Below are 15,894 nucleotides of genomic sequence, written 5' to 3' on the forward strand. Positions count from 1 at the left end.
AATTAATGTCAATTTTAACCAAATTGATATTAATTCAATTTTTGACCCGTTTTAAAGTAATTTTAATCTTAGTCATTGATCAAAATTGATCCAACGACTAATGTTGACATCCATTTTGACCTACCGATACTATTTTTAGGCTGCTATTTTTGCAAAATTATCAATATTAATTGTTAGTACATTTTGCACATTTTTCTCGCATCAAATAGATTTTTGACGTGTCACATTCATAATTTAAAATTATTTTATTAACTTTTGATATCATTTTTATGATTTATTAGTTCAGATACATCATTTTCTGTAATTTTATTAATATTTATTAAATTATTTTTTGTAAATATGCACACTCACAATTTATAAATGCATTGTCTTTATTATTATCAATATCGATAATTTATATAATTTCACATGCGCCTTATTATTCTGTTCTCATCATTATTATCTAGTAGCCTAATTCAATTCAAGTTCACTATTCATTTAAATTCTAACCACTTTCTATTCAATTTTATATAATCTATTACAATTCTAGCCATTTATATTCAATTTTTAGCCAATTTGATATTAATTCTAAATTTTAACTCATTTTTTTAAAAATTATTCTAATCTTGATCAGAAATTATCCAATGACTGAGATCAAGATCTTACCTCATTTCCTTTATACACAAAAAAGAGGGGAACCCTAATCCATTTCCACAAACAGCCGCACCTTCTCTCCCTCTCTCTCTACAATATCTCTCTCTCCCTAAAATTTCTCTCCATCATCAGTCAAGCAGCGATGTCGCAGCCCTCACACCACCAGACGGCGGACCCCGCCGCTGCTCTAATCCCCTACCCGCCGTCGTCCTCCACCCGTCAACGAACCCGCCCAGATCTGGCAAAAAACGAGTAACTTCAAATTTATTAAACTCAAAACTAACTTAAAGGTAGGTAAATTCTTCAATGCATCATTGAATAACTTCGAAAATTCACTTGCTTGAAAGTATTTAACTATAATAATATGCAGGGTAGCAGAACATGGTGTCCATCCTTCATTTCGTACCACCTACATTTTATAGAAAATAAAAATACATTTGTGAAGATACAAAATGACATTGTCTAAGTAATTGTTTTAAGAATAGAAAAAAAAAAGTTGGGTAAAAGGTTTTGGCAAAAATGAAAAAACACACAACTTAATAAAAGCTTGTACATCATTTCAAACCCCCCAGAACATTGCTTTAGTAAATTGTTTGTTGTGTCTAGGAATTCAGTAAGCATGTATATACACAAATTAATGTTTTTAATGCATCTCACCTATACAAAGTATTGTATGACCAAGGAAACATTAATCCTCTTGGCGGTATGCAGATCTGCGGAAGCTCAGATCTGCAGGTGAGGCCATAAGGATGATTCATTTTTCTGTAGAAGTGGACATTTTAGTCCAACTTCTTTCTAGTACTAATTACTACCCATAATCTGAAAAGAAAATGATAGAAAGTGAGCCATTTTGTAGGTTTAGCTGAGACTTGGTCAAGAATGTATTTTTATTCCGTATGGGTTCATTCCCCTTAAAAACGATGTGCTTGCTACTATTGTGTCATGGTGAGTTTGTCTAAGTTCAGTCTTCTAGATGTTTATCTTTGGCAGTAATTGAGCGTTGATGATTTAGAGATGAACCATTTCGTCCTCATTCATGGTGGTGGATTTGGGGCCTGGTGTTGGTATAAAACCATTGCACTCTTAGAAGAAGTTGGATATAGAGTTACTGTAGTTGATTTAACTGGTTCAGGCATTCATTCTTTTGACACAAATAACATCGCAAGCTTATCTCAATATATACAGCCGTCACTGATTTTCTTTAAAAGCTTGCTGATGGAGAGAAGGTTAGTTTTGCATCATTTCTAGCTATCTGTTTCCCAATGCATCCATTATTATATCTTGCATTCTTTTGGAAATTTAGAGCTTTAAAGAAAACTATGCTTCCTAATTCTTGGGCACTACAAGAGATTGTCTGTTGAAGTGTTTATAAGAACTGAATATGTTAAAAAAGTGTTATTTCTAAGAACTTCTTAGCTTTGCCAAGTTAGCTGTTCCAAGACTTTGGTACCTGAATTCAAAAACACATTCTTCTCCATTGTCTGTCGGTTATCGTGATTGAGAAAAGATCATGCTCATTCTTGTTGTAATAAAAGCTATTCAGTATTCACAACCTTGTTCCATTCCTTCTCCTCAAATGAGTATTTACAAACGGATAAGTCGTCACTTGGAAATGGTTAGAGTGTAGAGACTTGAAATGTGAATAAGTTATTTAAAAATTATTAAGTGTAGTGACTTGGAAATGGTTTAGTGTAGTTACTTGAAATTGTAAACTTGTGACTTGAAAATGATTGAGTGTAGTTACTTGGAATGTAAATTAGTTGCTTGAAAGTGGTTAAGTATAGTAACTTGAAATGAATGATTAAGTGTAGTGACTTGAAGATGGTTAAGTATAGTTATTTTAAATGGAAAGTAGTTACTTGAAAATGGTTAAGTATAGTGACTTGAAATGTGAATTAATTATTTGAAAATGGTTAATTCTAGTGTCTTGAAACATGAATTAGTTATTTGAAAATGGTTAAGTGTAGTGACTTGAAATGTGTACTAGTGACTTGAAAATGGTTAACTATAGTTACTTAAAAATGCTTAAGTATAGTGACTTGAAATGTTAATTAGCTATTTGAAAATGGTTTGAGTGTAGTGACTTGAAATGTGTACTAGTGAATAAGTTATTTGAAAATTATTAATTGTAGTGACTTGAAAATGATTAAGTGTAGTTACTTGAAATTAAGAACTCGTGACTTGAAAATGGTTAAGTGTAGTTACTTGAAATTGTGAACATGATGCTTGAAAATGGTTAAGTGTAGTCACTCTAAATGTGTACTAATAACTTTAAAATAATAAAGTATAGTCACTTGAAAATGATTAAGTATATTGACTTGAAATGTGATTTAATTAATTGAAAATAGTCAAAGTGTAGTGATTTGAAATGTGTACTAGTAACTTAAAAATATTCTAAGTGTGGTGACTTGTAATGTGAATTAGTTATTTGAAAATGGTTAAGTATAGTGACTAAAACGTGTAGTAGTGACTTGAAAATGATTAAATGTAGTTACTTGAAATGTCTATTAGTTATTTGAAAATGGTTAAGTGTAGTGAAATAAAATGTCAATTAGATATTTGAAAATAATTTGAGTGTAGTATCTTGAAATGTATACTAGTAACTTGAAAATAGTAAATGTAGTCACATGAAATATGAACTAATGACTTGATTTTTATATGTTTTGATGTAAATTTGCATACAAATGACATCCAGTGGTGACGGTGATTGGCCTCGTCCTGATAAGAGTTCGAAGTCAACTGCTAAAAAGAAATCTCGGACACCTGTAGACTCCAATGAAAAAACTTTAGGATTGTTTAAGTGTTTTGGTAGTTGTTGGATTAATTAATTAAGTGTTTTGTATTTTGGATTTGATTTTTTAAGTGTTGTTGACTTGAATTGCTTAAATGTTTTGATAATGTTGTGCGTTGTAAGATTATTTTAGAAATGTGTGTTGCATGAGTCTGTATATATTGAATTGCATTTTTATTTGGCAGGTGGGATACAAGAAATGCAGATTTTTGCATTAAAAAAAATGTAGAAAAGCGACGGCCAACGTCGCTTTTTTCCTTCATTATGAAGAACAAAAATTGACAGTCAACATCGCTTTTTTTCTTCATTATGAAGAACAAAATGCGACGGCCAACGTCACTTCTTTTCTTCATTATGAAAAAAATAAATTATTTTTCTCAAAATACAACGGACAATGTAATTTTTTCTAATTTTAAAAAAAAATTTCCTTCAATAAAACGACGCATAGCGTCGTTTTTTGTTCATCATGTGTTCTTCACATGAAGAATAAAAAACGTCGCACAACGTCTCTTTTTCTAAAAAAAGTAACTAAATTTTTTTTTCAAAAAACGACATTGTCCATCGTAATAAAAGCGATGCATGCTGTCGTTTTCAAAAACCAATGCCCCTTTTTAGATGAAAAAAAGCGACGGATTTTCGTCGCTTTTGCCCAAAAAAACGACGCTGGCCGTCGTTTTTTGGCATTTTTTAGTAGTGAAAGGACGTAACTCATCATTGTATATTTTTGAGCTGGTTCCAATTAGGGTATTAATTGGCTCGGCATCTCCCATGTTATACTTTTTCAGTAGCTCCTTGATGTACTTCTCTTGACAAATCATTGTCCCTTGAGAAGCTTGCTTAATTTGTAGACCTAGAAAGAACCTTAATTCACCCATCAAACTCATTTCAAATTTACTTCCCATTAGTTTACCAAATTCTTCACATAGGGATTCAAAAGTAGCTCTGAAGATTAGGTCATCAACATACATCTGAACGATCAATAGACTACTAACTCTAGTCTTTAAAAATAGAGTATTATCTATTTTCCTTCTTTTGAAGCCATTTTCCATGAGAAACTTTGAGAGTTTCTCATACCATGCCCTTGGTGCTTGCTTCAAACCATAAAGAGATTTGTCCAATTTAAGTACATGATGAGGAAAGTCTACATCTTCAAAACTTGGAGGTTGTTTGACATATACTGCTTCTTTCAAATTTTCATTTAGGAAGGCACTTTTGACATCCATTTGAAATAGTTTAAATCCCATATCTACAGCAAATACAACAAGAATACTGATTTTCTCTATTCTTGCTAAAGTGTAAAAGGTCTCATCATAGTCAATCCCTTCTTCCTAGTTATAACCTTGAACAACCAACCTTGCTTTGTTTCTATTGATATTTCTGTTTTCATCTTGCTTATTCTTGTACACCCATTTAGTCCCAATAATTGTTTTGTCAATAGGCCTAGGGACCCAATTCCATACTTTACTTCTTTTAAATTGATAAAGATCTTATTACATTGCATTAATCCAATCAACATCTTTTAAAGCCTCTTTTACATTTTTGGGCTCAATTTAGGATAAAAAGGCTAAAAATGCCATAGCATTCCTAGCTTGAGCTCTTTTTTGAACTCCAGTTTCCAAGGGTGTAGTCAGGTAATCATGGGGATGAAAGATTTTGTTCCTCCAGTTTTGCCTTCGAAGATTGATACCACTGAAACCTGGTCCGTGTGAATTCTGACTGATTTCCTCTGGTTATTCTTCTAGTAGAGCTGGAATTTATGGATGAGATCCTGGATCATCATCACTGTCATTACTCTCATCTGCATCATTACTCCCTTGATCATCATCTTCAGTAATAACATCCCTTTGGACCGGAATGAGTTCTTCATCTTCTGAACTTTCAATCTCTCCAGTGGTCATTTGACTTCCTGACTTAGTATAGATCATATGAATACTTTCTTCAACACATAGTGTTCTTTTATTGAACAGTCTTTAAGCCTTTATAGTAGAGGAGTAACCTACAAACACAGCTTCATCACTATTGGAATCAAATTTTCCCAATTCTCTCTTCCTATTGTTTAGCACAAAACATTTGCATCCAAAAGGTCTAAAGTAGTCTATCCTAGGCTATCTATTGAATACCAGCTTATATGGAGTTTTATTTAGAAGTGATATAATCAAACACCTATTAGTTACATAACAAGCAGTATTCACTACTTCAGCCTAGAAATTCTTTGGAAAACTACTATCAATTAGCATAGGCCTAGCAATCTCTATGAGAGTTCTATTTTTCCTTTCAACAACTCCATATTTTTGTGGAGTTCTAGGAGTAGTAAAGTTGTGACTTATTCCATGCTTAGCATAGAATTCATCAACTTGAGAATTCTCAAAATCAGTCTCATGATTAGACCTAAATTCACCAATTTTGCAATTTAGCCTCAATTGGATTTTCTTGGCAAAAGCCACAAGAACCCCATATATTTCATCTTTGGTTCTTATAAACATTGTCCAGGTGAACCTGGAATACACATCTACAATAACCAGCATATATTTCTTCCCTCCTCTACTTTGGACTTTGATAGGTCCACATAAATCCATGTATAGTATTTCAAAAGGTCTGGAAGTGCTTACTTGCTTTTTCAATTTGAAGAAGTATCTAGTTTGTTTACCTTTAACACAAGCATCACGAACTTTGTTATTAGGAAATTTCAACTTTGGCAAGCCACGGACCAGGTCCCTAGAAATTAGTTTGTTTAACAAGGAGGAACTCACATACCCTAATCTTTTATGCCATAAATGATCATCTTCACCTAGTGTACTTAAGAAACTTAATACCCCATCATCTACAAACTCTAGATCTGCTAAATACATGTCCTTGATCCTTTTGGATTTGAGAATAATCTTTCAAGATTTCATGCTTGATACAGTGCATCCATTAGATGAGAATTTTACCTCATTTCCTTTGTTACAAATGTGAGATACACTTAGAAGAATGTAGTTTAGCCCATTCACATAATACACATCTTCTATTGCATGATGAGGTGATTTCCCAATCTTTCGAACACCTTGGATGTAACCTTTTTTTTACTTCCAAAAGACAAACTTCCCCCTTGAAGTGCCTTGGGAGAGAAAAAACAATCAACCCTCCCAGTTATGTGTCTAGAACAACCACTATCCATAAACTAGTATTGGTTGTCATCCTTTTCTACCACATTTTCTTCTCTATTTTTAGTAGTGGCCTTTATAGAGCTACAGAATCCTGAGATTATTTTCTTCTCACCATGTTTTAGCATGAAACCATATCCATCCTCCTTGTCTTTCTAATATTTATGTAAGGACTCTTCCTATGCAACCAACATCTTCTTTATTATATAGCTAGCTGCATCTTTTCTTTTTGAATTTTAGAGATTTTGATCATTCTCTTTGCTAAGATGACCACCCCTTTATATAGCTCTAACAATCCTCACTACCAGAGGTGCAACATCAGTGTCTTCTTCACCTAGATCATACTCTAGGGTCTTCAACATAAGGAATCTCTTCCTTTTTGCTTTCTTTCCTTCTACCCCTAATTTAGTTAAAGCAACCATGATGAGTAGAACACTCTAGATGTGAACCTTTTAGGGTGAACCTCGCTCTGATACTAACTATTGGAATCCTTGGGGGTTGTGAGGGACTAGGTCCCTCAATGTCAATCACAAGTAATACAACAGTAAAGCAACTATGAGGTTCTTGAATAACAAAGGCAGTGCAGGAAGGTAAAAACACAAGAATTTATGTGGAAACCTAGGACGGGAAAAACCATGGCTCTTCCTCACAAGAACTAAAAAATCCAATATAATTAATCTCCTAATTATAGTCTAGATTTTATCCTACCTCTAGGATACTTTCACTCATATTAAATCTACTCAAGGTCAACTTGGCAACTCTACCAAGGACTATTTACGCTGATTAACTCTAATCAGCCTTACACTTAAGCAACTCTACCTAAGCACTCTCCACTCAAAGAGAAAAACACTACTCTTATAATATGAGTAGTTCAGTTACAAATCATTACTAACTCAAGAACAATTTCAATTTCAACTCAAATAAATAGCTAAGAACTTGAGTAATGGAGGTTTTTTTCTATCTCTCTTTACTCTTTTTATTGTAAAAACCTTATTTGATAAAGAAGCATCTCTTTTCTGTAATAGATAAGTGATGATTAGGATTGGAATATCATTAGACCAGCTATCCTAATTAGTATTAATTAGCACCTGTAAGTTTTTTACATAAGAGGATAAAATTGTGCAGACAATGCGTGCTAGTTGTACAGTACCTTGCACATCTAGGGACCTGGTCCCTTAAAGTTAGCTGCACAAAATCAAAACTGCATATAGCATTTCTCATATCAATTTAGGTGATAGGCTCACTTGTCAAGGTTTGCCACGACTAGTGCCATTATTACACTAGGTTTTTCAGTCGTGAAAAATTCATACTAGAGTCGGGTTCATTAGTCTCAATAGTGTAAGAATGAGGAGTCTAATAAAGTCTCGCAGATTGTTATATAGACATCCATATCTATCTTTGAGATGCTATAAGATGTTTTTAGGGAACTTCCCCATTTATTGTTTCTAATCATGTGGATCTTTCTTACCTTGTGTTCTAAGTCATATTTCAGTCTTTCTACATAAATGGTGAGGACTAAATTTGGTGAGGCCAGAGATATGGATCTATTATCTGTAACGCCCCAGAAAATGGGTCCCGGAGTATCACACGGTGCTTGAGGCTACGAGTAGCCCCAAGCTAACCCTTTGAGCCATTTTCATTCAGTTCAACACAAATCAACGGGGTTTCCATAAATAACCCTCAAATATCAACAGAGTAATCATCATCCAAGAATAAAAGAATTTCAGAAAGATGACAAAATACGACTTATTAGTCAACTCCTAACATCTATACTAGTCTGACAAGCCTTTAAGAAAATAAATAAAACCAGCGAGCCATTGAGACATGCCCCGACTGGCTCATACTCTGTTATCAAATGTAAACGATTCTGTGAAACCAACATCAGACATCACGTCCTCAGAACATGAGGACTCACCACAACAGAGGATGTAGAATAGCGTGCCCAAAGAATCACTGTCAAAACTGGAACTGAGCACCTAAACCTACATTCCAAGAAAATGCAGCCCATATCCGAAAATATGGGTCAGTACCTTGGAAAGGAACCGAGTATATGGGGGTGTATGTAGTTGTATAAACATCATCATCATAAATATTTATAAGAAATATTCAGGATGTATGAAAGACTCACATAGCCCGAAGAAAATCATCATAATCATGAGAGGATAAAATAAGTACAATAACACATATGAGTCATCGTATAATTTGTCAATCACTTTCAATTCATCAAGAATATCAATTCTCATAGTGTAAATATCATTTAAATCTTTCAAAAGAATTTCACAATTCCACTTTCAAATCACTTCACCATTCACCATAGACACAAGGAAACACACACACCCTGGGAGATCCTATAACTGATATAAACCATGTAAGCTACATGGAGTCCAACGTACAACCCACGTTGGGGAGAGCCGTCCTATCCTTGCCATCGGAGTAGGACTATTGATATCAAATCCACACAAACTAGTGATCACTATATAAATCAGCCTCAGGCTCACTCCTACGGGGGCACATAGTTCTACGGAAGTAAGGTTGCTTTATACCTCCCACTCGGTGCTAAAGATTTCTCCTAGACTTAGCTAAAATCATGTCAAAGACAATCCACAACAAAATAATTTTGGTAATATATAAATATACATCGGGAGCCATCATGCTTCCTATCTATCAAAATCAATCACGTTGTGGATTTCTTTTACCCTCGAGTTCAAAATAATCCCATTAAGATCAAAAGGACAAATCATTCAAAATATCTCAAATATTCAACATCAACGTGCTTATAACACACACTTTGTCAACAAAAACACAATTTCCAATGGGGATTCACGACCCAAATATCAAAATTATGATAAATGTCATTCAAGATTCATGCTTTATATCTCCACACATGTAAATTTATCTTTCAAAATCATAAAAATCAAGATTTCATAATAATCATCATAAGATACGGGTTCATGCTTCAAATTCGTAAAAGTCAAATAAAAATCATGCCTTTGTAAAGAAAATTACTTTTGGGCACAAGAACGAAATAGAGTTCTTGTTAAAAAACCCCACAAACCTTGAATGATGAACTTTAGATCGATACTCATTTTTGAGATGTTAATCGTGCCTTTGAATGATGGTTCTTGGAGTTCTTGAACTAGGAACTTGGAATCTTGAATAAATTTGCAGAATTAATGGTGAACTTTGGAGGTTCTTGAAGTTGGATGTAGGAGTTAGGGTTTTCTTTTTGAGGGAATTTGATGAAATACAACATATAATGCTTCTAATAGGCTTTAATATAGGGTTTGGATGGATTTTGGGTGAGGGGAATGACCAAAACGCCCCTAAAAATCAAATAATTCTCGAATCTGTCTTTTGGTGGACTGTTTTGATAGTCTAAAGTAGAACAACCATAACATTTTACTCCAATATCCATATTGGATGAAACCAATTTCATTGGAAAAAGGACTCGCAGAGCTTTCCGTTGATATATAGTAAATCAGCCATATCATTATGTACAAGGAGTTATGATCGTTTAAATTTGGAGCAAAAATACGCCAGGCCTTTGTACTTTTCCTGCATGGTTTACTTTTCACTACTATTCGCGGTTCGATCGGAATGTTCATAACTCATCGCTCGGGTGTCCATTTTGGATGATCCACATATCTTTGGAAAGATTATTCGATACTATATGCAATGGTGGGTCATAATCTAAGACATTCCGCATGAAAAATTTATAATTCATTCTAGAAGATAGAACCCGGCACGTTTACGCACAAAATTTCAACGAAAAATTTCCCAGGGTATTACATCACCCCCCTTTGGAAACATTCATCCTCGAATGACGCTAGACATGCCAAGATTAGATAGGGAATAGAGAATACAGCTGAAACTATTTGTTAGACTCATCACCGCATCGTTTTGTCACTCCGAATGCAACATAGAATGCATAAATTCAAGAAACTACAGCTGAACACATAATAAATGACAGCTGAACTGCTGCAACTTTTATCAAAAGTGCATGATTTAGGAAAGAACGGTACCTTCGGCTTGATCGAAGTTCGCAGAAAATAGGTGCGAGTACTTGGATCGCATATCCGTCTCAGCTTCCGAAGTTGCACCCTCAACAAACTGGTTTCACCACAACACCTTAACCAAGGGAACTTCTTTGTTTCTTTGTCTTCGAACACTGAAATAAAGAATCTCAACAGGAATCTCATCAAAAGAAAGATTTTCTTGAATGTCAACACTCACAGAGGAATCCACTACCACAGCATCTTTAATATGCTTTCTAAGCATAGAGACATGAAATATTGGATGAACAAAGGACAACTTGGAAGGCAACTCGACTTCATAAGCTACCTTACCAACACGGCTAAGAATTTTGTAAGGACCAACATAATAGGGACTAAGCTTCCCCTTCTTTCCGAATCTCTTCACCCCCCTCATGGGTGAAATTTTTAGATACACTAGGTCACCAACTTCAAACTCAAGGTCTCTCCTTCTAATATCCGCATATGACTTCTGACGACTCTACGCAGTTTTCAACCTTTCCCTAATCAACTTAAATTTTTCCATAGCCTCAAATACTGAATCAGGACCACTCACAGCCGCTTCATCCACCTCGAACCAACCTATGGGTGATCTACACTTCCTCCCATATAAGGCTTCAAATGGATCCATGCTAATACTAGAGTGGAAACTGTTATTGTAAGCAAACTCTATCTATGGTAAGTGATCATCCCAACTTCACTTAAAGTAAAGTGCACAAGCTCTCAACATATCCTCTAAGGTCTGGATGGTCCACTCAGCCTGACCATCGGTCTGCGGATGAAAAGCAGAACTCAAAAGTACTTGGGTACCAAGACCCTTCTGAAAAGCTTTCCAAAATTGCAAAGTGAATTGAGTACCCCTATCTGAAATGATAGACAAGGGAACTCCATGTAGTCTGACTAGCTCTCGGATATACAATCTAGCGTAATCCTCAGAAATATATGAAGTATGAATAGGCAAGAAATGAGCAGACTTAGTTAACCTACCAACCACAACCCAAATGGAATCATAATGGCATCGGGAAGAAGGTAAACCAATCACGAAGTCCATAATTATCTATTTCCACTTCCAGGTGAGAATACTAAACTCTTGCATTATACCACCAGGTCTTTAGTGTTCAACCTTAACCTGTTGGCATGTTGCACACTTAGCTACAAACGCTGCTATATCTTTCTTCATGCCACTCCACCAATAGATTTCCCGTAAGTCTCGGTATATCTTGGTGGCACCAGGATGTATAGAATATCGCGCCTCATGCGCTTTATCCATAATCCTCTGTCTTAGATCATCAACATTTGGGACACACAATCTACCCTGCAATCTTAACATACCATCTCCCCCTTGGGAGTAAACCTCTACTTTTTGGTCCTTCACTGACTTCTTCAGTCTGTCCAAACTAGCATCTAAGTATTGCTTTTCCTTCACTTCCAAAACCAAGGAGGATTTGGAACTACTCTGAACCCCTATACTACCTTCAGTAAAGTTAAACAACCTAACCCCCAATCTAGCCAAATGATGTACATCATGAGCCAACTCTTTCTTACCTTCTAGCACATACAAACCACTACCCATGGACACTCTACTTAGGGTATCCGCCACAACATTGGCCTTACCCAGATGGTACAACACACTCATATCATAGTCCTTTAACAATTCTAACCATCGTCTCTGGCTAAGATTCAATTCTCTCTGGGTAAACACATACTGCAGACTCTTATGATCAGTGAAAACATTAACATGGACACCATACAAATAGTGTCTCCAGATTTTTAAAACAAACACAGTAGCAGCCAACTTAAGGTCATGGGTGGGGCAATTTTTATCATGGGGTTTCAACTATCTAGAAGCATAAGCTATCACCTTACCCTTCTGCATCAATACGCAACCCAACCCAACCCAACTCTCAAAGCATCACAGTACACTACAAAACCATCAACACCATCAGGCAAAGTCAAAATAGGGGCTGAAGTGAGTCGAGTCTTCAACTCCTGAAAACTCTTCTCACAAGATTCGGACCACAAGAACTTCACTTTCTTTTGGATCAACCGAGTCATAGGAGACGCTATAGTAGAGAAACCCTCAATAAAATGGTGGTCATAGCCAGCTAAACCCAAGAAATTTCGGATATCAGTCAGAGAAATAGGTCTAGGCTAATTTCTAACAGCTTTGATCTTTTGGGGATCAACTCTAATACCCTCAGAAGAAATGACATAATCCAGAAAAGCAACTGACCTTAGCCAAAACTCACACTTACTGAACTTGGAAAATAACTTGTGATCTCTAAGGATTTGCAAGACAGTTCCGAGATGATTAAAATGTTCATCCTCACTACGGGAGTACACCAGTATATCATCAATGAACACTATGACAAACATATTCAGATATGGTCTGAACACTCAATTTATGAGGTCCATGAAAGCTGCTAGGGTATTAGTTAACCCAAAAGACATAACAAGAAAGTCAAAATGGCCATAACGAGTTTGGAAAATGGTTTTCGAGATGTCACACTCCCTAAATTTGAGTTAATGATATCCGCAACGAAGGTCTATCTTTGAGAAATAACTTGCACCTTGCAATTGGTCAAACAAATCATCTATTCTCGGAAGGAGGTACTTATTTTTTATGGTGAATTTATTCAGTTGGTGGTAATCAATGCATATATGCAAATAGCCATCTTTCTTTCTCACAAACAACACAGGAGTACCCCAAGGAGAAATACTAGGCCTTATGAAACCCTTATCTAGTAGATCTTTGAGTTGCTCTTTCAACTCCTTAAGTTCTGCAGGGGCCATACGGTAAGAAGGAATAGAAATGGGCTGAGTATCGAGAAGAAGATCAATCCCGAACTCTATCTCTCTATCAGTAGGTATCCCTTGGAGATTATCTGGAAAGACATCAAAAAAATCATTGACGATGTTAACAGACTGGAGAGTTGGAGTCTCAAACTTAGTGTCTTTGACTCTAACCAAATGGTAAATACACCCCTTGGAAATAAGCTTTCTAGCTTTGAGGTAAGAGATAAAATAACTCTTTGGTGACAAAGAATTCCCAGACCACTCAAACACGGATGCATCCAAAAACTGAAACTTGACCACTCGGGTCAGACAATCAATAGAGGCATAAGAAGTATACAACCAGTCCATACCCAGAATCACATCAAAATCTACCATTTCTAACTCAATCAGATCAGCCAACAAGAATCTATGAAGAACGGTAATAGGACATTTTTTATATACTTTTTGGACAACAATCGAATCACCCACTGGGGTAGAAACTAGGATAGGCTCAGGAATAATCTCAGGACTCATTTAAAAATTCACAGCAATCAAAGGTGTAACATATGAGAAACTGGATCCAGGATCCAACAAATCATACACATCAAACTGAAATACATGAAGCACACTAGTAACAACATCGGAAGAGTCCTCCTATTCCTAGTGGGATGGTAAAGCATAGAATCTATTTTGGCGCTGCCTGCCAGCATTGCTAGAAGAGGCGCCTTGAGCTGGGGCTGGGCGAGTCGCTGGTACTGGAGCACTAACAGTTTGAGTTTGGCTCTAAGGGCGATAGTCACAACGCCCTTATCCATCCTATGGACAATCTCTAACTCTGTGACCCATGTCACCATACTAGAAATAACCCCTCTTCTTACCCCAACATTCACCCAAATGAGCCCTACCATACTTAGGACATAGGGGATGATTTGGCTTACTGCCAGTATTGTATTGGAACCTGGATGCATATGACTTGCTACCTTGCTCCTACCTACCTCTAGGCATGAGAGCACTAGTAGATGACAGTGCTGGCATAGATGAATGATTCTGATACTAAGGCTGACTCCCTCCCTGCGATCTAGTCTGACCCTGTCCATGCTGCTCGGCCCTAGATCTCTTATTTTCTCTCATTCTATCTCTCTCCTTAATCTTGTCTGCCTCAATTTATTGGGCATGAGTCATCAACTTAGAAAAATTCATCTCATTATTCAGCATAGCAGACCTACACTCCTTAACCATAGAACTAGACACTCCAGTCACAAACTTACTCATACTCGCCCGATTATCATCCACTAAGTCAGGAGCATACTTGGCCAACTAATTAAACTTTAGACAGTACTCCCTAACCGTTATAGAACCCTGTTGTAGGTTCATAAACTCTTCCACCTTCGCCTGCCTTATCTCCAAAGGGAAAAACTTATCCAGGAATGCATCTTGGAACTCTTGCCAAGTCATAGGGACAGCTCCCTTACCTATACCTTTCCTTCAAGAAACAACCCAGTAATAAGCAAAGTCTTTTAACCTATACGCAACCAACTCCACACTATGTTCCTCAGATACATGCATCACCTGAGTAATCTTTCGCACCTCCTCTAAAAACAACCGTGGATCCTTATCAGACTTGAACCCATAGAATTCTGGCAGATTCATCGGTATAAAGTCATGGATCCTAGCAGCAGCTAAATCACCTCTCTACTGCTGTGGAACCAGGGCCGAGTTGGCCTGAACATTTGCAGTAACAGCTTGGGCCAGCGCCTGAAAGGCTGCCCGAAATTTAGCATGAGATATGTTTTTATTCAATAGGTCAGCGGGTTGAGGTTATTGACCATCATTATTCCTTCTCGCTCAACGTAGAGGCATATTTCTGAAAAAGGAGAGCATGAGTCAATAGTAGAGATAGACACTTTAAGCATGATAGACTTCTGAAAGAAAGAATCATACTTTTTCCTAAAACGTTTTGTAGCCTCTTACTCATAGATGTGGCGTGCTACACACTGATGATCAAGACTCCACTTAACGCGGCTTGTCAGACTCCCTAGGACACCTTAAAACCTTAGGCTCTGATACCAAGTTTGTAACACCTCAGAAAATAAGAGTAATCATCATCCAAGAATAAAAGAATTTTAGAAAGATGACAAAATATGACTTATTAGTCAACTCCCAATATCTATACTAGTCTGACAAGCCTCTAAGAAAATCAATAAAACCAGTGATCCATTGAGATATGCCCCAACTGACTCATACTCAGTTATCAAATGTAAACAATTCCATGAAACCTACATTAGACATCACGTCCTTTGAACTTGAGGACTCACCACAAAAGAGGATGTAGAACAGCGTGCCCAAAGAATCACTGTCGAACCTAGAACTGAGCATCTGAACCAATATTTTGAGAAAATACAGCCCACATCTAAAGATGTAGGTCAGTACCATGGAAAGGAACTGAGTATATGGGGGTGTATGCAGTTGTATAAACATCATCATCATAAATATTTATAAGAAATATGCAGGATGTATGAAA

General features: G+C 36.3%; 1 long non-coding RNA gene across 2 annotated transcripts in view; it reads left to right on the forward strand.

Annotated features, from left to right (window-relative positions):
- Nucleotides 1–618: 618 nt before the first annotated feature.
- Nucleotides 619–15,894, forward strand: part of LOC107842493 — a 32,378-nt gene continuing 17,102 nt past the window's right edge. Inside the window, exons 1-2 of one of the 2 annotated variants that reach the window (XR_001665803.2) lie at nt 619–1,859; nt 3,329–3,560. This is a non-coding gene — a long non-coding RNA (uncharacterized LOC107842493). Of the gene's footprint in view, nt 1,860–3,328; nt 3,561–15,894 lie in introns of those variants that run through there. The other variant, XR_001665804.2, reaches the window with a different exon arrangement.

Source organism: Capsicum annuum, chromosome 9 (genome assembly GCF_002878395.1).
Source record: "Capsicum annuum cultivar UCD-10X-F1 chromosome 9, UCD10Xv1.1, whole genome shotgun sequence".
In the NCBI taxonomy this organism is placed as follows: Eukaryota; Viridiplantae; Streptophyta; class Magnoliopsida; order Solanales; family Solanaceae; genus Capsicum; species Capsicum annuum.